This window comes from Sus scrofa, chromosome 13 (genome assembly GCF_054392235.1).
Source record: "Sus scrofa isolate SSC_HxYL_T2T_F1_AM1 chromosome 13, Sscrofa_HxYL_maternal_Yorkshire_Landrace_v2.0, whole genome shotgun sequence".
NCBI lineage: Eukaryota > Metazoa > Chordata > Mammalia > Artiodactyla > Suidae > Sus > Sus scrofa.
This window is the reverse complement of record NC_139395.1, coordinates 110,586,395-110,611,683: the sequence shown is the minus strand read 5'-3', so window position 1 is coordinate 110,611,683 and position 25,289 is coordinate 110,586,395. Positions and strand designations below refer to the sequence as shown.

Below are 25,289 nucleotides of genomic sequence, written 5' to 3'. Positions count from 1 at the left end.
CAAGCTGCGGTATAAATTGCGGATGCGGCGCAGATCCAGCATTTCTACGCTTTCCGTGTGTGACACCAACACCTTTATGAGATGTAAAGTCAGCAGATGTGAAGTAGGTTATAAGAGTTCCTTGAAAGTGTTGCTAAGGAGTTCTTGTCGTGGTGCAGCGGAAAGGAATCTGACTAGGAACCATGAGGTTGCAGGTTCGATCCCTGGCCCCGTTCAGTGGGTTAAGAGTTTGGTGTTGCCATGAGCTGTGGTGTAGGTTGCAGACACAGCTTGGATCTGCTGTTGCTGTGGCCACGGTGCAGGCCAGCAGCTGCATCTCCTATTGGACCCCTAGCCAGGGAACCTCCATATACCACAGGTGCGGCCCTAAAAAGCAAAAAATTAAAATAAATAAATAAATAATAAAGTGTTGCTGAGCTCTCCACCAAAGAATAAGTATTCAACTTATTCTCAACTTCAGACACAAACTATGTCCAGAACCATCTCTTTCCCAAAGATAACAGAGGCCCTGGCCTGGGGCTGGAGTTCTCCTAGTAAGTGCCCCCTAGGGATCCTGAATGGTCTTTCTTACACTGCTTACCACTTGGGACAATTCTAATCATCAGAGATGTTTTAACAGTAGTTAACATGACAAGGAAAAAGCATAAATCCTTGATTCCAGAAGATTCCATACCCCCTATACAAATGTGACCACCACCATCCCAGCAAATCTTGAATACCTCATTCCAAGGGATAAGGAATAGAAGTCTCATTGGCCTCAAGGCCCTTGCTTTTTTCAGGGAACCTGCTGGCACAAGCCCACTGAGGATTATAAATATAACCACTTCAAACAGAGGCCCCCAATAGAGAGCAGATCCTCATGTAACTAGCACTATGAAAGGACACATTCAAACTCTATGGCCATGACCTGCACCTCAAACAACATGAGGATATGTTAACAAAAGGAAGGTTCTCAATTCTTTTAATACATAAAATGGCAAAGGAAATTACTTTTCCGTGTATACACATTAAATAGAATCTCTTCAAGCATATTTCTATTTAGACAATTATTTGCAAACACTAGAAATAACATGTTAAATGAGCTGTCACCAGATGGATCAAACATTTGCACAACTCTCAGATAAAAGGCCTAATGGAACCCTAAGTCACTCTCATGTTCATGTGAGTATGAGTATTAGTGTGTGTTTGAGTATAATTTAAAACTCAAGTGCTTTACTTCCCCCGAGAAGGGTTGTTTATAGGAAGCTTTCTAGACATCAGTTATATACATCATGTAGAAACACATTTTTATAAGACAAGTCTGTCTTTCATTTCTAGAACTGGTGGTAAATGAGGGGACTGAGTTAGTCAACTTACGGTATTTAGGTTTCTTCTCAGAGGCACTTTCCTGGGGATTTTACATAGAGTCTAATTCTCATCTTCCTAACTAGACTCTTAGTTCCTGAGGACTAGACCTGGGCTTTCTACCTCCTTTATGTTCCTCTCAGGTGGCCATAGGAGAGGCTGACCTACTACGTGCTGGGTGCTTAGTTTCTTACCTAATTTTTTCATTAACTCCAAACACAAACATTCTTATAGTTTTAAATAAAGGGAGGCATTTATTTAAGACACTTACCCTAGATCACAAGACTAGATAATAGCAAAGTCGATGCTTGAGTTACCTTGTGAACCTGAGGTCCACCTGTTATACAGTACTGTGATATACTACACTATATTAGAAAACACTATACCATACCACACCATACTATTCCTCATTCCAGCACAATATGAAAAGTAGCTGATGTTTACTAAAATCTGACAGCAAAGTGAGAATTTAAGTCAGAGATATAAGGAACCCCATTTCTTTCGTTTCCAAGAATGTCAACGCCTTATTTAACAATTTGAAAAGCCATGTAGCAAATTAACAAGAGAATGGAAACTCAATTTCCACACTTACTCATGTCTCAGAAGTATGATCAGAGTAATTCAAAAAATACAAGAGCTCATCGCCAAAGTAAGAAGACAATTTAACCATTACCTGGTGAGGCTTACAGCCACAAATCTGACGCATATGCTCAGAAAATACTTACTGAATGAATGAATGACTCAAAACAAAGGAGCAAATCTTGCTCTGGTAAACACTGTGAAAACACTTCAGTTACTCTTAAACTGATATATTAACTTGAAGCGTAAGATTCTGTAAAAAACTAATATATAAGATTCATTTTTTTAAAATCATAAATCCGAGCATGGTGAGTGTGATGTCCCTTTGGCTGGGGAGGTAAGTGCAAGAGACTTAAGCAGAGGGTGCTATGGAGCCAGGTTGGAAGAGTCAGCAGTTGTTCTTAGGCCCCAGGGGACTAAGGCTAGTGTTTTATTACAATTTGGCTGAATTTCTCAATTTTTAAGACTGAATGAGAAAAAAGTATTTGCAAATCCAAAAGGCAAAGAAAAGTGAAAAATCCAATAAATCCAGCCTGCTAGGAGGCCCTCTGCTGGGACAGGCATGCCCTCCTTCCCCATCTTACATGTGTGTTCTCTCTAAATATCACAGCTGCTACAAAACTTTAATATGATAAGGGCCAGAAGGGGCTTCCCAGACCCAGATTTGGTCTTATCATTAGCACAGTTCCTTGGAGAGTGCTTCACACACTTCAGATCTGCACAGAGAGGATTAACGTAAAAGCAGGAAGAAAATGAAGGAAGAAGGCAAAGGTGACTTGTAAAATCCAACCAGCATCTGCCACTTCAAATCCATCAGTACTAAGGTAGTTTAATTTGCAGGAATTGTCCTCCGGTTTCCAGAAAAACATTTCTTAGGCAAAGGTGGTGTAGGTCACCTGGCAGTTATGCACAGGAGGACTTTACTGAGTGGGAATAAATGAATGAACACACAGAAAACAACAAAGTAGGAAGATCACAAACGTGTTCCTGGATAATTGCAAGAACTAGATTAGTGTTTGGCAGTGGAGCTGTTCAAATCAGGCCAAACCATGTAATTTATTCCACCTTTATAAATTAAAAAAAAAAGATTAAAATGGTTATCTTTGATCAAAATATAAAGGAATAGTAACTCCTTTTGTTGATGTCTTTTGTAACTTTAGGTTTACAGAATTGAATGGATCACATTCCTCAATTCATAGTATGTGATCACTGGTGGTACCTGCAAGGCTATTATATTCTATTTTAATTTTTAAAAATCTTTTTAGGGCCTCACCTGCAGCATATGGAGGTTCCCAGACTAAGGATCCAGTCAGAGCTGTAGCCACTGCCCTACACCACAGCCACAGCAACACAGGACCCAAGCCACGACTGCAACCTATACCACAGCTCACACCAACACCAGATCCTTAACCCACTGAGCAAGGCCAGGGATCAAACCTGCGTCCTCATGGATGCTAGTAAGATTTGTTTCCCCTGAGCCGTGACAGGAACTCCTAATTTGTTTTATTTTAAATCTCTTTATTGCCCATTCCCAGCCTCAATCTCTTCTTAGGTATAGACTCTCACTCTAGTACATTTTTTCTATTATAGTTGATTTACAATGTTTCCTCAACTTCCACTGTACAGCAAAGTGACCCAATCACACACAGTTCGCCTGTGCCATATAGCAGGATCCCATTGCCCATCCATTCCAATGTAACAGTTTGCATGCACCAACCCCAAACTCCTCATCCACCTCACTCCTTTCCCCCTCCACCCTGGCAACCACAAGTCTGCTCTCCATGCCTGTGATTTGTTTCTGTTTTGTACATAGGATCATCTGTGCCATATTTTAGATTCCACACATAAGTAATATCATATGGTATTTGTCTTTCTCTTTCTAACTTACTTCACTTGGTGTGAGACTCTCTAGTTCCATCCATGTTGCTGCAAATGGCATTATTTCATTCTTTTTATGGCTGAGTAGTATTCCATTGTATATACATGTACCATATCTTCTTTATCTATTCTTCTGTCAATGGACATTTAAGTTGCTTCCATGTCTTGGTCATTGCAAACAGTGCTGCAATGAACATGGAACTGCATGTATTTTTTTGAGTTGGAAACAAACTCACAGATTTCAAAACCAATCTTATGATTACTATAGGTGAAACCACTGAGAGGAGGGAAGAACTGGGAGGTGGGAATAATATATACACACTACTTTCAAGCTATCTTTCATACATATTTATTTAGATGTATGTATATCTATATTATGATATATAAACCTTGTTTGTATCAAGCTTCTGCCTATTGCATACTATTTCATTAAATACATGTACCACATTTTATTTAGACAGTCCCCTAGAAATAGATGCCCATGTTATTTCTGCCCTTTGTCTGTTAGAACAAGTAATACTGCCACAGTCTCAGATGTCTTTCTATATATCCTTAATTTCACTGTGCATTGACAAGATAGCTCACTGGAATAGCTGTTTGTATTTCCACCAGCAACATAAGAGGATTCTCATGTCCCCCATCTTTAGTCAGAATTTGATGATATCTGATTTTATACTTTTTGTCAACTGGATTATTGGAAAATTGAGTCATTTTATTTAAAATTGCTTTTTTCTAAGATATTTAACAAGTTTTTTTCTTTTTTCATGGTTCTTTTAAAAAGTTTTTTTTAATTACTCAATTAATTTTATTAATTTATAGTTGTACAACAATCATCAAAACCAAACTTTATAGCATTTCTATTCCAAAACCTCAGCACATTCCCCTATCCCCCAACCTGTCTCATTCTGAAACCATAAGTTTTTCAAAGTCTATGAGTCAGTATCTGTTCTGCAAAGAAGTTCTTTGTGTCCCTTTTAAGATTCCACATGTAGGTGATAGCATTTGATGCTGGTGTTTCATTGACTGACTTCACTTAGCATGATAATTTCTAGGTCCATTCATATTGCTACAAATGCCGTTATTTCTTTCCCTTTTAATGGCTGAGTAATATTCCATTGTGTATATGTACCACATCTTCTTTATCCATTCCTCTGTTGATGGACATTTAGGTTGTTTCCATGTCTTAGCTATTGCAAATAGAGCTACAATGAACATAGGAGTATATGTGTCTTTTTGAGTCATGGTTTTCTCTGGATAGATGTCCAGGAGTGGGATTGCTGGAATAAATTGTAATTCTATTTTATTTATTTATTTATTTAGGCTTTTAGGGCCAAACGTGTAGCATATGGAGGTTCCCAGGCTAAGGGTCCAACTAGAACCGTAGCCACCTGCCTAAGCCACAGCCACAGCAACACAGGATCCGAGCCTCATCTGCAGCCTACACCACAGTTCATGGCAATGCCAGATCCTTAACCCACTGAGTGAGCCCAGGGACTGAACCCTAGTCTTCATGGATGCTAGTCGGGTTTGCTAATAGCTGAGCCATGGCAGGAACTCCAGGATTTCTATTTTTAGTTTTCTGAGGAATCTCCATACTGTTTTCCTCAGTGGTTGCACCAGTTTACATTCCCACCAAGAGTGTAATAGGGTTCGTTTTTCTCCACACCCTCTCTAGCACTCATTGTTTGTAGACTTTTGGATGATGGCCATTTTGGCCAGTGTAAGGTGGATCCTCATAGTGGTTTTGATTTGCATTTCTCTCATAATTAGTGATGTTGAACATCTTTTCATGTGTTTTCTGGTCATCTGTATGTCTTCTTTGGCGAACTGTCTGTCTAGATCCTCTGCCCATTTTTTGATGGAGTTGTTCATTTTGGGGGGATTGACCGATAGGAAGAAATTTTGGAAATTAATCCCTTGTCAGTTGCTTCATTTGCAAAGACTTTCTCCCATTCTGTGGGTTGTCTTTTCATTTTGTTCAGGGCTCCCTTTGCTGTGCAGAAACTTTTAAGTTTAATTAAGTCCCGTTTGTTTGTTTTTGTTTTTATTGTCATTACTCTAAGAGGTGGATCTGAGAAGATATTGCTGTGGTTTATATCAGAGAGTGTTTGGCCTGTGTTTTCCTCTAAGAGTTTTATAGTGTCTGGTCTTCTATCTAGGTCTTTAATCCATCTGGAGTTTATTTTTGTGTATGGTGTTAGGAAGTGTTCTAATTTCATTCTTCTGCATGTGGCTGTCCAGTTTTCCCAGCACCACTTGTAGAAGGGGCTGTCTTTTGTCCATTGTATATTCTTGCCTCCTTTGTCATAGATTAGTTGACTGTAGGTGCGTGGGTTTAATTCTGGGCTTTCTATCCTGTTCCACTGATCTATATTTCTGTCTTGGTGCCAGTACCATACGATTTTGATGACTGTAGCTTTGTAGTAGAGTCTGAAGTAAGGGAGCCTGATTCCTCCAGCTCCATTTTTCTTTCTCAGTATGTCTTTGGCTCTTCTAGGTCTTTTGTGCTTCCAAACAAACTTTAAAATATTTTTTTTTTGAGTTCTGTGAAAAATGACCTTGGAAATTTGATAGGGATTGCATTGAATCTGTAGATTGCCTTGGGTAGTATAGTCATTTTGATAATATTGACTCTTCTAATCCAAGAGCATGGTAAGTCTTTCCATTTGTTTCTGTCATCTTTCTTTCATCAGCATCTTATAGTTTTCAGAGTACAGGTCTTTTGTCTCTTTAGGTAGGTTTATTCCTAAGTATTATTCTTTTTGATACCATGGTAAACAGGATCGCTTCCCTAATTTCTCTTTGGGGTATTTCCTTGTTCATATATAGAAATGCAATCAGTTGCTGTGTATTAATTTTTTATCCTGTGACTGCCAAATTCGTGGATGAGCTCTAACAGTTTTCTGGTAGAGTCTTTAGGATTCTCTAGGTATAGTATCATGTCATCTGCAAATAGTGATAGTTTTACTTCTTCCTTTCCAATCTGGATTCCTTTTATTTCTCTTACTTCTCTGATTGCCAAGGCTAGGACTTCTAAAACTATGTTGAATAGTAGTGGCGAGAGTGGATATCTGTGTCTTTTTCCTGACCTCAGCAGGAATTCTTTCAGCTTTTCACCATTGAGAATGATGTTAGCTCTGGATTTGTCATACATAGACTTTATTATGCTGAGGTAGGTTTCCTCTATGCCCACTTTCTGAAAGGTTTTTATCAGAAATGGGTGTTGGATTTTGTCAAAGGTTTTTCAGCATCTACTGAGAGGATCATATGGTTTTTATTCTTCAGTTTGTTAATGTGGTGAATCACACTGATTGATTTGCAGATATTGAAGAATGCTTGCATCCCTGGGATCAATCCCACATGATCATGATGTACAATCCTTTTAATGTACTGTTGGATTTGGTTTGCTAGTATTTTGTTGAGGATTTTTTGCATCTATGTTCATCAGTGAAACTGGCCTATGGTTTTCTTTGTTTGTGGTATCTTTGTCTGGTTTTGGTATCAGGGTGATGGTGGCCTCATAGAATGAGTTTGGAAGTGTTCTTTCCTCTGCAATTTTTTGGAACAGTTTCAGAAGGATAGGTGTTAGCTATTCTATAAATGTTTGCAAGAATTTGCCTGTGAAGCCATCTGGTCCTGGACTTTTATTTGTTGGAAGTTTTTTAATCACCATTTCAATTTCAGTTCTTGTGATTGGTCCATTCATCTTTTCTATTTCATCTTAGTTTAGTCTTGGAAGATTGTACTTTTCTAAGAATTTGTCCATTTCTTCTACGTTTTCTGATTTACTGGTGTGTAGTTGCATATAGTAGTCTCTTATGATCCTTTGTATTTCTGTGATGTCTGCTGTTACTTCTCCTCTTTCATTTCTAATTTTATTGATTTGAGTCCTCTCTCTTTTTTCCTTGATAAGCCTGGCTAAGTGTTTATCAGTTTGGTTGATCTTTTCAAAGACGCAGCTCAGATGTGCTGTTGCTGTGGCTGTGGCATATGCCAGTGGCTACAGCTCCAATTCAACCCCTAGCCTGGGAACCTTCATATGCCACAAATGTGGCCCTAAAAAAGACAAAAAGAAAAAAAAATCCTAAAATAGTCTAAATATTAATCATTTTTGTTTATGTATTGAAAATATCTTTTCCAATCTCTTTTCCTATGAATTGCCTTGTCTATAATGATCATTGTTGAATAGGAATCCTTAATTTTGATAAAAATAATTTTTAATGTATACAATAGATTATCTGGAATCTTGTTCAAGAATCTCTTCTCAAATAGCATGACAGGAGATCCTGTCATGGTGCAACAGTTAATGAATCTGACAATGAACCATGAGGTTGCGGGTTCGATCCTGGCCTTGCTCAGTGGGTTAAGGATCCGGCGTTTCCATGAGCTGTGGTGTAGGTTGCAGACATGGCTCAGATTTCACATTGCTGTGGCTGTGGCGTAGGCCGGTGGCTACAGCTCCAATTCAACCCCTAGCCTTGGAACCTCCATATGCCGCGGGAGCAGCCCTAGAAATGGCAAAAAGACAAAAAAAAAAAAAAAAAAAATAGCATGACAAAAATATTCTCCTGCATGTTCTTCCAATTACTTTAAAGTTTAATTTTTCATATTAAGGTCTTTAATCCACCTGGCTGCCATGTCAAGAACTAGAGATCAATGCTTTTGTCCCAAGGGAATGATAGCAATGCAGCTCCATTGCTACCTTTACAAATCCAGGAGTGTCAGCAAAAATTGAAAAATGTTTCATTTTTCAAGAGAAGCCAGAAATCTGTATTCTTTCTATAAAACATTTTCTGATATTTAAAACATAGTGCTGCCCCCTCAAAAAAAAATTTATATGGCCTAGACTTATCCTTGTGAGTAGCCTACTTATGATCTGTGAGTCAGAATTTCTCTAATATTTTGACCTGACTTTTGAAGCTTTGTACTCTAGTTATAACCAGAGCAAGTAGTTTTTGCTTTCATTGCTTTGCATTTTCTTTACCTATTTAATATAGCTTTCCTATTCCTAACCTGTTCCTAATTCTACCCATTTGTAATTTTTATCCCCATCTCTATACAGATGAAATAACTGACCATCACTTAGGCAATATATTTCCTATTACTACACAAATGCAACCTGATGGCAACAGGGGTAGGCACAAGAACCACTCTGATGAGGCATAAAAGAGGAGTCATTTTTCTACCATCTGACCTGACAACACAGATTCCAGGAACATACGCCTGGCTGGACTGGCTGGAGAGTGCTATTTTGTAAACACCTTGGAAGCAAGTGCTGTGGCCTCACTCCCACCCAATGTCCAGGAGCTTCTCACAAAGGTATTCAACAGAGGACTCCTTTGTCCTCTCATCCTCTAACAAGTGAATGGAGAAAAAAAAACACAAAAACTCAGCTTCAAAGTAGGTATAGAAGTGGCCAATAAAAACCTTGCATAGTAGTAAGTAGTCCTGAAATGACTTGGACAAGAGAATTTTAGTACCCAATTCACAATAAACTACAGAAGAACTTGGTAGAAACTATGGTCAACTGCATTAACATTTAAAGTGTCTGACACTCTTTCTGTAGGAAGATTCCACTTTCCTCTACACTGATGTCACATGTGGCATGTGACTTGTAGTACCCTTTCCTGGAGCCCACTTTATTGAATTCAGCAGTAGCCACATGACTTGCTATGGCAAAGAAATGTGAACAGAAGTGGTGTGTGCTGCTTTTGAACAAAATCTTCCCTCTTCCTTTAACTGGCATATTGCAGAGAGAGCCCACTCCTTCAACCTGAGTTATAGAATAATGATGACATGGAGCAAAACCTCAGCTGACTTCCAGCAAAAATGCAGCATGAGTGAAAAATAGGCCTTTGTTGTCAAAAGCCACTGAGATCTTGGAGCTGTTTGCTGCCACAGCATAACTGAGCCTAAGCTGACAGATAAAATTTACTACCACAGATTCATGATACTTTGCCTTTAAGACACTTTCCTCCCAAACTATTCATAGTGCTTTATGTTCTCTCGCTAATTCTCTTAAAAGCAGTGATTTTTTGTTTTGTTTTGAAATTATCTCTTAATAAATACAATTACTATTATGTTACCTCTGTTTCCTAACACCAAGTACTCTTCCCCAGACTACTAAGCACACTACTTAATATTCTTTAAAAGTGCTTTGAGAACTCAGGAGTAAGTTAAAAGTTTTTAATTTTAAAGCATTCTTTTATGTACCAACATCTACTTTCCAGTGTGGCATATAAGGTGCTTACAAGTCGCCACTCTGTGCTAACAAGTAAAAAGCTGAACAAATGGGGGGAAAAAATCAACAATTCTTCTGAGATCTATTAAAAAAGAAAATTCACAGGGCAAATTGCTACCCACAAAATTGTAAAGATAGATAGGCAAATACAGAGAATCACAACTTACCAGAGCAGAAACAGGAGAACAGACACCTCTACAGGAACCAATGCCAGGATAGGAAAAACCAGAACTGTAATTGATGATCTGCTAAAGGCTCCGTGTGGACAACTCTGAGTTAAAACTCCAGGGGATGAGAAGCCCCACACTTTTGTTAGTTTTACCTCTTGGAGCTAAACCAGGTTCTCACAGTATTTATCAGAGGAAAATTTTTTTATGCTTCCAGAGGGAGGAAGAGAAATGGAACCACTTTGAAATATAGACCATTTTATCCATTTTAACAAGGTCAGCCCTTGAGATAAACTGTTTTTCCAGAGCCTAACCTACTGAGGTTTTATCAGAGCTTCCCTGGCCTGGAGGAAGGAAACTAGCCAACTCTAGCTCACAGCGGCCATTCCATCCCACCTAAGAAGGTGGATGAGAGGCACTTGTGATGTTCACAACATTGGTCCACAGGATCATTAAAAGACAGGACTAATTACAGAACTAGAGAACACTTCCTTGACCCCCACATCTCTAAAAGCTTATTTGTTACAATTCCTTTCACTTAGTAAATCATGTCTGACTTTCTACAAAAGTACAGGTATAACAAAAGGCAAAAAACTGTTTGAAGAGACAGAGCAAGCATCAGAATCAGACTCAGATATGGCAGGGATTTTAAAATTATCATCCCAGGAATTTGAAACATCTGTGATTATTAATACGCTAAAGGCTCTAATGGAAAAAACAGACAACGTGCAAGAACAGATGGGTAAAGTAAGTAGAGAGGTGGAAATTCTAATAAAGAATCAAAAAGAATGCTAGAGATCAAAATTACTGTAACAAAACGAAGAATGACTCTGATGAGCTTATTAGGAGACTGAACACAGCTAAGGAAAGAATCCCTATGCTTGAAGATATGGCAAGAGTTCTATTATTTGAGGCCTTAAATATAAATAATGTACATTTAAAAAACATAGTAACCTTTCCATTTGGAATCCTTGAGTTTCAAAATGTCATCTTTCTAGGGCAGCTTCCCTTTGAGCATCATTCAAAATTACGGAAGAACCTGGAAAAAAAAACATAGCCAGTTACAGCTCTGAACACTGCAACATCTGTTCCTGCCAGCAGAGAAGTGGGGTTTCCCCTTGCTATTGCATTTGTCACCTTCTGAGGTAAAACAGAGGAACAGAGGCATCGTGAAAATAAAGCACTGGAACACTAGTAAATTACCTTGCAATATTGTCCCCAATATCTATTTGGTACTGAAGCTTTAAGTCTTGCCAACAAAGTTTTGGTTTCTCTTAGACAGCTGGAGAAATACGGAGTACACACAAAGGAAATCCATATACATATCTGTGGGGCTTTTTCTTTTATTTGTATCTCTGAAATTCTTCTTTACATCCCATCTGGCTCCCTGGGAAGAAAGTGTATCCTGAGGGCATCCAGTTGTTACAATAAGTATTTTAACATTCCATAGTTATTTTATAAAGATATTGAATCATGTCTACAGTTTGATACTGACAGTCCTAAGATGTATAATCTCCTAAATTTATGATTAAAGAGGAAACACTGAGAAAATTTAGGACTTTGGGGTCATAGCTAGTAATATCATTCAACAGTAAGTAGCACCTGTTAAAGGCTTAAGCATATTATTTTTTCTAGCTTTCAACTTAATAGACCTTATCATTTAGGTATTTCTAAAAAGGAACTTGAGTTTGGGTATTATAGGCCCACTGGCCTCATCACCAAGTTATTCTCACAGTACCTGGGAATGACAACTACATGACTCACCAACACACAGTTCAACACCTTAGGAATCCATGTCCTTTACCACTATACTACGATCCCTCTTCCAGAGAATAGAAAAAGAGGAAACACTTCCCCAATCCATTCTAAGAAATATAAACTCCCGATCAAGTCAGACAAGTAGAACATGTGAAAAGGCTATTATAAGCCATTCAGACTTAAATGCAAAAGTCTTACACAAATCGTTTAACACAACAAGCCCATAGAAACGATAATATAGTTGATCTTTGGGCAACTTGGGGGTTGGGGCATCACTCCTCAGTCAAGAAATAAAAGTCTGTGTATAACCTTATGGTCAGCACTGTGTATCTACATTACACATCCATGTATTCAATCAACCTTGGATCATGTAGTTCTGTAGTACACATTTATCGAAAAAATATCTGTGTATAAGAGGATCTGTGCAATTCAAATCCATGTTGTTCAAGGGTCAATTGTGGAGTTCCTGTTGTGGCACAGCTTGTCTCTGTGGACTTGCTGGTTCCATCCCCAGCCCAGAGCACTGGGTTTAGGATTTGGCATTGTTGTAGCTGTGGCATAGGTTGCAGTACAGCCTGGATTCAATCCCTGGCCTGGAACTTCCATATGCCACAGGTATGGCCAAAAAAAAAGGGGGGGGGGTCATTTGTACATCTTGACCAAGTTGGGTTAATACCAGAAGTGCAATGATAAACTCTATAAAATCTATGAAATGTATTTATCATGTTAATAGATTAAAGGAGAAAAACCATACATATAATCATTTCGATAGATGCATAAAGAGCATTTGATAAAATCCAATATAAAGTCATGATTTAACAACAACAAAAACCCTCTTACCAAACTAGGAATAAAAGGAACCTTGCTTACCTTGATAAAATACATCTAAAGACTAAAGACCAAGAGCAAACAAAATTTCCCATGGTAAAAGTATTCCCTTTAAAGTCAAGAAAAAGATAAAGACACCCTCTGTTATGGACTGAGTTGTGTCCCCCAAAATTTCTATGTTAGGAGTTCCCATCATGGCACAGCAGAAACAAATCCAACTAGGAACAATGAGGTTGTGGTTTCGATCCCTGGCCTTTCTCAGTGGGTTAAAGATCTGGTGTTGCTGTGAGCTGTGGTGTAGTTCTCAGACGTGGCTCGGATCTGGTATTGCTGTGGCTGTGGCATAGGCTGGCAACTGTAGCTCTGATTAGACCCCTAGCCTGGGAATCTCCATATGCCGCAGGAAGAGGCCTTAAAAAAAAAAAAAAAAAAAGTATGTTAAAGCCCTAACCCCCATTGTGACTGCATTTGGAGATAGGACCTATAAGGGTGTAATAAAAGTTAAGTAATGTTAAAAAGTTGGGGTCCTAATGCAACAAAACTGATGTTTTCTTCTCCTCCTCCCCCTCCTAACTCTCCTCCTCCTTTTCACATCCACACCTGCGGGATATTGAACTATGGAAGTTCCCAGGCTAGGGGTCAAATCGGAGATGCAGCTGAGGCCTATGCCACAACCACAGCAATACCGGATCCTTAACCCACCAAGCAAGGCCAGGAATCGAACCCACATCCTCATGAAGACTACATTGGATCCTTAACCTGCTGATCCACAATGGGAACTCCAGAACTGATGCTATTACAAAAAGAGGAGAAGACACAGAGCCCACTCTCCCTTGGCATGCACAGAGAAGAGGTTATGCGAGGACACAGCAAGAAGATGTCATCTGAAAGTCAGGAGGAGAAGCCTCACCAGCAAACAAACCTGCTGGCATTTCTACCTCAGACTTCCAGCCCATAGAACTATAAGAAAATGAATTATTGTTGTTTAAGCCACCCAGTCTGTGGGTTTTGTTATGGCAGCCCTGGCAGACTAAGACACTCTCAATAATTGTTTCAGTTCAATTCTGTATTGCAGGCCTCAGAGAGATGAATGAACAGAGCACCCTGTAATAGGGATGTAAGCAAAATAAAAAAGTGCAACCCACATAACAAAACATTGATAACTTTTAAACTGAAAAGACAAGCCATAAACTGGGAGAAGATATTAGCATCACATATATCTAACAAATAATCAGTAAAGAATAAAAAAAAGAATAAAGAACTCCTACAAATCAATAAAAAAAAAAAAAGGATGCAAAAGATATCCACACTGTCTTGATGATCAGCAGCTGTTTCAAGAAAGAGGAAGGAGACATCATTGTATACTTATTACATTGTCTGACAACAGCAAGTATTGGGAAGGAGTAGATCAATGGAGATAGATATGCTTTTTCACACATAACCCCTATACACTATATGGAGCTATAAATTGGTATAGAAATTTTAGAAGATAATTTGATATTATCTTATAAAGGTAAATATGTGTGAATATTACAACTCAGGAATCCTACCCCTTATTATATACCCAAGAGAAACTCTTACACATATGTACCAGGAGACATGTACAACTATTTTTACACTAGCATTTTATAATAGTATTTTTATACTACTTGTTCAAAATAGCAAAAAAAACTTGGAACACCCAAAAGGCCATTGATAAGAGAATGGATAAGTAAATTGTGGCATATTCATACAATAGAATACTATACAGTGATGACAATTAATGGATCATAGTTACATGCAACATGAATGTCTTAGAGACATAAAGTTGACTGAAAAAACCCATGTTTTAAAAGACTACATGCTGTATTAAAACAATTTTATAGAGCATGAAAATAAATAAATGTCATTTAGTGATATATTTGTGATAAAACTATATTTTTTTAAAAGCAAGGAAATAATAAATCCAAAATATAGGACAGGAGTTCCCATTGTGGCTCAGCAGAAATGAATCCAACTAGGAACCATGAGGTTGCGGGTTCAATCCCTGGCCTCACTCAGTGGGTTAAGTTTCCCACACTGCTGTGAACTGTGGTGTAGGTCGCAGATGCGAGTTGGATCTGGTGTTGCTGTGGCTGTGGAGTAGGCCAGCAGCTATAGCTCTGATTAGACCCCTAGCCTGGGAACCTCCATATGCCACAGGTGTGGACTTAACAAGCAAAACAGCAAAGTATAGGACAATGTCTACCTTTTGTGGAAGAGGCAGAGGGATAGAATAGAGGAGGAGAATACTGATAGGTTAAATGTCATTGGCAAAGCTCTAGCTCTTAATTGGGTTGTTGGTTTATCAGTGTTCATTTGATTATTACATCTCATAACTTACTTCTATATTGTATATATTTGTATATATATAAAATATTTAAAATTCAATTTAAAAAAACACTAAACTGATTTCTGATTGGCTATAGCCTGGGCCCATGAAAATTCAGGCTGAAGTTGAATTCTGAAATATCCTCATGAAGCATGGCAGCTCCTTAGTCTTTCACTATACAACTCCTAAGGAGTCATGAGAGTTCTCTTGTGGGGCAGTGGGTTAAGAATCAGCATTCTCACTGCAGCAGCTCCAGTGGCTGCTATGGTGTGGGTTTAATCCCTGGCCCAAGAAACTTCCACATGCCACAGGTGTGGCCCAAAAAAAAGGTCTTAACATGAGACTTAAATATGTCCTATATAAGACATGTCATGTTCTATTTGCAATCTGAATTTTTTTCTTTATAGCTGGTTTACAGTGTTCTGTCAATTTTTTACTGTACAGCATGGTAACCCAATTACACATACAAGTATACAATCTTTTTTCTCATATTATCATGCTCCATCATAAGTGACTAGACATAGTTCCCAGTGCTACACAGCAGGATCTCATTGCTTCTCCATTCCAAAGGCAATAGTCTGCATCTACTAACCCCAAGTTCCCAATCCATCCCACTCCCTCCCCCTCCCCCTTGACAACCACAAATCTATTCTCCAAGTCCACAATTTTCTTTTCTGTAGATTCCAGACATAAGTGATATTATATGGCATTTTCTTTCTCTTTCTGACTTACTTCACTCAGTATGAGAGTCTCTAGTTCCATCCATGTTGCTACAAATAGCATTATTTTATTCTTTTTTATGGCTGGGTAGCATTTCATTGTGTATACATATACCAAATCTTCCTAATCTAATCATCTGTTGCTGGACATTTAGGTTGTTTCCATGTCTTGGCTATTGTGAATAGTGCTGCAATGAACATGCAGGTGCATGTGTCTCTTTTAAGTAGAGTTTTGTCCAGACATATGCCCAAGAGTGGAATTGCTGGGTCATATGGTAGTTCTATGCATAGTTTTCTAAGGTACCTCCATACTGTTCTCCATTGTGGTCGTACTAACTTACATTCCCACCAACAGGGGTGTTCCCTTTTCTCCACACCCTCTCCAAAATGGTCATACTACCCAAAGCAATCTACACATTCAATGCAATCCCTATCAATTACCCATGAAATTTTTCACAGAACTAGAACAAACAATCCAAAAATTTATATGGAACCACAAATGACCCAGAATTGCCAAAACAATCCTGAGGAACAAAAACCAAGAAGGAGGCATAATGGTCTCAGACTTCAGGCAATACTACAAAGACAGTAATCAAGAACCCAGAAATAAATCCAGACACCTAAGTCAATTAATCTTAGACAAAGGAGGCAAGAACATAAAATGGGGAAAAGAAAGTCTTTTCAGCAAGTATTGCTGGGAAACCTGGACAGCTGCATGCAAAGCAATGAAACTAGAACACACCCTCGCACCATGCACAAAAATAAACCCAAAATGGCTTAAAGACTTAAATATAAGACAAGACACCATCAAGCTCCTGGAAGAGAACATAGGCAAAACATTCTCTGACATCAACCTTACTAATGTTTTCTCAAGTCAGTCTCCCAAAGTATCGGAAATAAGAGCAAAAACAAACCAATGGGACCTAATCAAACTGATAAGCTTTTGCACAGCATAGGAAACCAAAAGGAAAACAAAAAGACAACTTACAGAATTGGAGAAAATAGTTTCAAATGATGCAACCAAGGACTTAATCTCTAAAATACACAAGCAACTTAATACAACTCAACAGCAAAAAAGCCAGCAACCCAATTGAAAAATGGGCAAAAGTCCTGAATAGACATTTTTCCAAAGATACACATATGGCCAACAAGCACATGAAAAAATGCTCAACATCACTGAGTATTGGAGAAATGCAAATCAAAACTACCATGAGGTACCACCTCACACCAGTCAGAATGGCCATAATTAATAAGTCCACAAATAACAAATGCAATCTGAATTTTGATTGCAAAGTGTGTTATGATCTACTGCTAAGGCAAGAAGTTCTGATTTTTTATTTAAAATTCTACTTCAATTGATCATATTTTCATGGATATAAGATGACTTTTACAAAAGGTCTACAGACCTTCTGTTTTGTGTGTTCAGAAGATTTTAATATACCTACTTTATATAACACTGTAGCCCATCATATGCATGTTCCTGATTTGTGAATACATTGTTTAAAAAAGGCTCACCCTGGATTTTGCTTTTTCCACTAGAATAGTTCCTGAAGTGTGGTTTGCAGATCCCTGGAAGGACCAAGACACTTTTAAGAATTTCATGAGTTCAAAACTACTTTCACAATAACACTAAAACATTATTAGCATTTTTAAAGGGTGTTGACATTTGCACTGATGATGCAAAAGCAACAGTGGAAAAAAAAGCCTGGCTTTTTAGCATGAATCAGGACAATGGCACCAAATTATGCATTCTTCACCTCCACAGGCTTGCAGGGGCTGGGATCTCAGGGGAAGAGCCAGGTCACTTATGAATGTCCTTGATGAAGCAGTAATAATAATTACACTTTATGTCTTACTTGAGCACATGTCTCTTACTCTGTGGCATGAAATGGTGAGTGCACTTAGAGCCCTTCTGCTTTATACCCACATCTGATGGTTGTCTCAATGGAAAGCACTTGTACAACTGATTTGCAAGCTGAGTTCCTTTTCACATGGAACACCATTTTTACTTGAAAGAATAGCTGACAGATAAGGTAGGTTATTCAGATTTGGATTTGGTAGACATTTTCTCAAAAATGAACAAAGTGAGCCTGTCACTTCAAGGAAAACAACTGACAGTATTTGTTGCTAATAATAAAATGCAAGTTTTAAAGATGGCATTTGAATTTTTGAAAACTTATGATCGCCACCATAAACTTGACAGTTTGCCAACCCTCAAAGGCTTTTCTGATGAAATCAACAGTGATATTACCAAATGTAATTCTCTTTTATTGTATATGGAAATGTGTCAAATTCAGAAGACTTGTATAAACAGCAAGCCAATATTTTCCAAATGACCAATGCCTGATGTTACAAAATTATGTGTGGGTCAAAGTCAATACAAATTGCAAAATAGATGAATTTTAAAGTAACAGAGTAGGAAAATAAATAATCTTGTAAATGTCATCAAATCAGACTATTTTAACAAGTTCAACAGAATGTTCTTTCTCTCTGTAACTGCAGGGGAGAGGGACTTTCTTTTCTTCTCTTGTTCAGATTCCTTTGGTTAATAATGAAGACCTGGTTTTTTTTTAGGATTGTAGCACTTATAAACCCAAACCAGGCCTATATGGAACTATAATGAAACAAAGCACAGTGGTTCCCTGGTCCTGGGGTTAGGGGACAGGGACAGAGATCGTTATATAGGGCCAGGAGGAATCTTCTTAGGGTAAAGGATATATTCCCATCTAGATTGTGGTGGTGTTATATGACTAAGTGCAATTAGCAAAATTCATCAAATAATATCTTAAACAGATATTGAGAGGATAACTGCCCTGTAGAGATTAATACTACCATCAGAAATGAAGAGATGAATAGATTTTACTTAATAAAAATTAAATAAGGAGCATAGATCTTCTTTCTATGAAAAACTTTTATTCTAGGGTCCATGGTCTATCCTAGAAGTAGAATGCACAGCAGTTACAAATTCAGACGCTCAAGTTAGTCCTGAGCTTGAAACCTGGTGTTGCTGAGTACTATCTATGTGACTGTGGACTGGTCACTTATTCTAAGCCTCACTTTCTTCATCTGTAACATGGGGATAAATGCAGCACATATCTTGTTCTTTTAAGAAGATAAATTATATAAAGTGCCCAGCCCATAGGAAATGCCCCATAACATTTGTACTTACTTTACTGAACCATTTAGACACTTGACTGCTGCATGCATATCCCCTTATGGGTTGAACTGTGTTTTCCTCCCTCCCACAAAGATGCTGAAGTCCTAATTCTCAGAATGTGACCTGATTTTGGAAATAGTACATTTACAGAGCCAATCAAGTTAAAATGAGCTCATTTTAGGGGTAGGCACTAATCCAGTATGACTGGCATCTTTATAAAAAGGGGAAATTTGGACACAGATATAGACATACATAGGAAGAATGCCATGTGAACACGAAGGCAGAGGTCAGGGTGAAGTAGCTACAAGATAAGGAATGCTAAAGATTGCCAACAAAACACCAGAAGCTAGGGGAGAAGCATGAGACAAATTCTGTCCCATTCCTCAGAAGGAACCCACCCTGCCAACACCTTGATCTTGGACTTCTAGCCCCCAGAACTGGGAAATAATAAATTTCTGTCACTTAAGCCACTCAACTTACAGTACTTTGTTACAGTAGCCCTAGCAAACCAATAAAGATGTCCACTGCATAAAGGCCAACATTTAACTCCAGGTCACCAAATAACTCAAAGAGACTATATAATATAAACATAAATGAGTCACTGCAGGCAGAGAGAGGAAAAGAGGAGAGGGAAGAAGGGAAGGGGAAGGAACACAGAAACAATGATTGGAACTCCCAAGGTGAAAGAGAAAAGCTGAGAAGGGAATGGTTTGTATTAACAAGAGAATACACACATGCAGAATCCTGCCCACTGCCTCTTTTAGGCTTCCAGTGGCTCCTCACTATGGATCACAATCAATGTCTGTATAAGAACTCACCCCCAATTTACTGAGTAAATCAGATGTTTAAAGATTAGGTTTTTGCTTCTTTTTACTGTCTGAATTTCTTCATAGGAGGAAAGTCTCAGCTCAGTTCTTCTTTATCAAACACCTTCTAGCCACTGTCATCATCCTTTGCCAAAAACAACTGGACCCAAAGTTTCCAGCAAGCATGTCCTTTCCCTAAAGACTCAGAGCCCCAACCAGCTGTTATCACTGCATGATCATTTCAAGTCTCCACAACTCATTAGCTGCATAGATAATGGACAGCCACCTAAGGTTTTCTTACAAGAAATATTCATTTCTTTTTGTTGTAAATTGCCCTGCACCTTGAATTCAAATGAGTAAGTCTGGTTGAAGAAATTAGAATATCCACTTTCACAATTTTCTTAAAAGCATGTCCTAGGAGAAAGAGCCCTTTAAAATAATCTGAATTAATTCAACCACCAAATGCTTAAATTCTTGTCAAGAACACAGGCTAGAGAGTGACAGAACCAGGAATCAAGTATTAAATCCTTGACTTATGTGCATTTTCCTATATACTATTCACTCCCTGTTACTTTATAATAGTAAAATAATTGGTTTTCACAATTAATTAGGGCTAATCTGGATGCTGAACTTGCCCTTTTAAACAGAGTATAGGCTCCCTCCTTTTACAAGAAAAGCGAGTTCTAAGTATACCTTTGCCTGTTGTATGGAAAGTAGGAAGCAAATGTTTGACAAATGTTCATACAGACATTGGCAGCTATCTGTCCCTTTCTGTTATGAGAGCTCTGAAGGCCAAGTCACTGTGCCTCAGGGTGCCGAGGCAATTAGAGAATGCACAGAATAGTGGGAGGGCTTGAAAATGCCTGTGACATGCACTGTCCTCAGGGTTGTGCAGAGAAATAGGTCAAGGAAGGACCAGAGGAAGAAAGATGCATATTCAACCTGAACCTTCACTTTCCAGCTATTGTTGGGACTAGGCTTCCTGCAGCTGAGATTCTGAAAAGTAATCACCCTAAGGTGAAAATATGAAATACAATTAGCAAATCCCTAGCTCCCATGGCACCTAAAACAGTATCTGTTTTTTTATGTGCTACACACTCTGTTTCACACACTTGATACATATTACTTATTTCCTCATCCAAACTCCCCCCTGAGGTAGGAATTGATATTACCCCTATTAAACTAATGAAGAAATTGAGGTACAGAAGGGCTAAATATCTTGCCTGACATACCAAAACTAACAGCAGCAAAACCAGGATTCAAACAGAGGCGGCCTGGCTCTGGGGTCTATAATTTATATTGTATTTCTACTACACTTACATCTCTACTACCCCCAGTGGTGAACTGTTAAATGTTTAGTAACCAGTTCGGGTGAGGGGTGGGGGTGCTGATTTATAGAAGTTGCCCAATTCCATAGTATAAATACTCCCACCATGGACAATTTCAAGCCACCAATATGATATCACTGAATATAAAATTGGTGAGAGCCAGCTCTAACATACCACCGAGTTGAGCCAAAGAGTGGATGACTGACAATAAGGAGGCAGGAAATAGAATAACAAAGTGTCTTCACCATGCTACTTCTCCTAACAGCAATACCTGAGGAATTTCCTCAGGTCATAGGGAGGATCCCATTGCTAAGTTAGGTCCTGACACCTTATTCATGTATTATTCTCTCTCACCACCAGCCTAAGAAATGAGTCTTGGGATGTAACTAAAATATGACAACAAAACCCACTGCCTTTGGCTTGCCCCTGCTAGCCTGAATGCAGGATCCCACTCCAGCACTTCCTTTTCATAATGGGGGAAACTCACCACTCTTTGCTTCAGCTATTTGTACATGTGACCATCTCTGACTCTGTGCACTGGGGTGAGGGATAATTCTTCTGGCTGTCAACTCCACCATCATGTCACCATGGCTGACAGAACAGCCTCCCCAAGGCCAGGTGGGCACCACTTTCCCCAGCTGCAGCCTGGCTACTTCTCTCAATCAATATTGTTGCTATTGTGCCACAATGCTGGGTAACAGTGGCACTTCCTGTGGCATCAGCACCTCCCAGGTCGACCCACCCTTTCAAATGACGCTTCTTCCCAGACAGAGCAAAGTCAGTCCTCCAAATACCGGAAGGTACATGCCTATCTCAAATACAAAACTGTCCAGAGCATTTCCATTTCTGCCTCAAACTTGATTACCCTAAATTGAAACAGGGTAGCCCCCATTGTAAAGTTGACATTCATCCAGTGCCTAGGTACCATGATGCTCTTCAGGGATGTAAGAGTGAACATGATCATCACTGCTTCTGGGGTCTTATTTGGGTAGGAACCAGAGGAACAAGATTTTGGGTAGGCTTTGTTTTGCTAGTGGAATGCATCAAGGAAACTGACTCTGAGAAACTGACCTCCAGTCAGCTGGCTGAAAAGCACTCGGGAAGCAGCCTTTTATGCCCGTGGCCTTCAAGGTCCTACATTAAGCAAGCCTTGGCTACTTCTCTGACCTGGCTTCCACAGCTCTCCTCACCCTCCTCACTTGGAACTGTTCCTTCCAAAACATGCAGAGCTCTCTTCCTTCACTTTATTCAGGTCCTGGCTCACCCACTGCACAGAGACGCCTTGCCAGGACCCCTTAGAAAACACTATCACTCTCAGCAACTTTCTAGCTCCTCACCCTACTTTGTTTTCTTCTTAGCAAGACTATCTGTCACTACAAATTTTCTCATTTGTTTATTGCAATTCCTCACTTGTAAAATGTAGGACCTGTCTTCTTCATTGATGACTAAGGTAGGCAGAATAATGTCCTCTCCCCAAAATGTGCACATTCTAATTCCTGGTACCTGTAAATATGTTACCTTACATGGCAAAAGAGACTTTGCACATGTGATTAAGTCAAACACCATTCAATGGGGAGATTATTCTAGATTAATGTAATCCAGTGTAATCACAAATTTCTTGTAAGTGAAAGGAGGCAGAAAAATCAGAGAGATGTGATGATAGAAGCCAAAGTCAGAATGTTATAAGATTCAACTGGCTATTGCTGGCTTAGAAAAGGGAGGAAGGGGCCACAAGCCCTCTAGAAGCTGGAATAGGCAAAGGAATGGCTTCTCCTCCAGAGCCTCAGAAGGTACACAGCCCTGAAGCAACTTCATTTTGGACTTCTGACCTGCAGAACAATAAAAATAAATTTATGTCGTTTTAAGCCACTAAATTCGTGACAATTTTTCTTTTTCTTTTTAGGGCCATACCCACTGCATATGGAAGTTCCTGGGCTAGGGGTCGAATCGGAGCTGCAGCTGCCAACCTAAACCACAGTCACAGAAACACCAGCTCTAAGCCTCATCTTTGACCTATACCACGGTTCATGGCAACACGAGATCCTTAACCCACTGAGCAAGGCCAGGATCCAACTTATATCCTTATGGATGCTATTCCGGTTATTAACCCGCTGAGCCACAGCCATATTACTCCATAAATCTGTAGTAAATTGTTACAGTGACAATGGAAAGTGAATATACCGATATCCCTGGCACCTGGAACCAAACTATGACTAAGAGTTTGAAGGCAGCTGGGGGAAGGTCTTTTGAGGCAAAGAAGCATATGTAAAGCCATGAAATGAGAGAATATCATTTCCCAAAGGAAGTAAAGGGTAAATAACATTGTATGTTCATATGTAATGTCTCAGTTTTTTTTCCAGAGATTATCTTCTCCATTGAATAAATAAAAGCAAGTTATGTCAAGTTTAAATTCTTTGCTCAAAAATCCAGAGGAAATTAAATTCAGGAACATATCTATAATAATAATAAAAAAAAGCTGAATTTAACAGAATATTTGCAACCTTGGAAAGCCATGGGTCTTCTCAGTAGGAATTTCTTAAGAAGAGCTTATTATATGATTAGGGCTTGTGTTAGATGTTTGGGGGAAGATCTGATGAAGCATGGTTTTATTCTGGATTAAGTGTCACCAGGCAGTAGGGGCAATTACATACTTGAATATTTTGGTAATTTGCATCTAGCTGGCAGAAGGAACCCAGTGGGGAGAATACCCTAACTGGTAAAGAAGCACAGTCAATTGTGCGAGCCAGGTAAGGGCAGGACTGGTTCTTTTTTGTCCGTGATCAGACATTAGTACACAGTGGTCTCGCTTCTTCTCACTCCATCACAGACACAGAATGACCTTGTCAGATACTGGTTTTGTAAAACTGTTAATATTCAACAGAACACCGCAGCCTATCAGTAAGTGCCAGGCCAGCTCCCAGCTTACAGCTGTCAGGGGCTGCTTTTTCCTTTCCCATGGAGCAGGGCTCAAATCCCTATCTAGTGGTAGCAGGCCCATGCTCCTCCTGCTTCATACTGGTCCCAGGTCTCAGAAGTCTGTCCAGCTACAGCAGTTACTAGACCTTACTTGGCAGTTCTCCTAATCCCCTTTCCCTCTGTTCCTGTTCCTTCTCCCACTTATTTCCTAATTATATTGTATATGTTTTGCATAAATGAAAAATTTTAATCACAAAGGAAAACTTGCACAATAAACTTATGCACACACCTCCCTAACATACCACGTGGTTCAGTTTTGTATTCCCCTCCAGGTCTGGTCTACAAACATTCAGGGGTATTTTGTTGTTATTGAACAATTTTTTTCATCGAGGTATAACTTACAGTGTTAGCTTCAAGTGTACAGAAAAACGATTCAGCTATACATGAATTCTTTTCCATTATACATTATTATAAGACATTGAATAAAGTTTCCTGTGCTATCTATATAGGTCTCTGTTGTTTATTTTATAATGTGTATATGGTATATATTTTATAGTTGCATATGTTAATCCCTAAATCCTAATTTATCTCCCCCCCTGCCCATCCCCTCTGGTAAGCATAAGCTTTTCTCTTTTTTGCTTTTTAGGGCCTCATCTGCAGCATATGGAGGTTCCTAGGCTAGGGGTCTAATTGGAGCTACAGCTGCAGCCTACACACACCAGAGCCACAGCAATGCCAGATCCAAGCCACATGTGAGACCTACACCACAGCTCATAGCAATACTGGACCCTTAACCCACTGAGCGAGGCCAGGGATCGAATCCACAACCTCATGGTTCCTAGTCAGATTCATTTCTGCTCTACCATAGCAGGAGCTCCCAAGTTTGTTTTCTATGTCTGCAAGTCTGTTTCTGTTTTGTAGAAAACTGTATGATTTTTTAGATTCCACATATACGTGATATTATCATATGATATTTGTGTTTGACTTCATTTAATAATCTCTAGGTCCACCCATGTTGCTGCAAATGGCATTATTTTGTTCTTCTTTATGACTAATATTCCATTATGTAGATGCACCACATCTTCTTTATCCATTCCTCTGCCAATGGACACTTAAAGATTGCTCCATGTCTTGACTATTGCAAATAGTGCAGTTAAGAACATAGGGGTACATGTATCTTTTCGAATTAGTTTTTTTTTTCCCCAGAATATACACCCA

At 39.0% G+C, this 25,289-nt stretch overlaps 1 protein-coding gene across 5 annotated transcripts in view; it reads right to left on the bottom strand.

The window, feature by feature from the left end:
- Window positions 1-25,289, bottom strand: part of LOC110256324 (uncharacterized) — a 146,533-nt gene that overhangs the window by 114,098 nt on the left and 7,146 nt on the right. The window contains exons 2-3 of one of the 5 annotated variants that reach the window (XM_084990089.1): window positions 11,413-11,596; window positions 11,164-11,248 (exon numbers count right to left, since the gene is read on the bottom strand). The gene's annotated coding sequence lies outside the window, so the exon portion shown is untranslated. Of the gene's footprint in view, window positions 1-11,163; window positions 11,256-11,412; window positions 12,583-25,289 lie in introns of those variants that run through there. The other 4 variants (XM_084990090.1, XM_084990091.1, XR_014824228.1 and 1 more) reach the window with 4 other exon arrangements.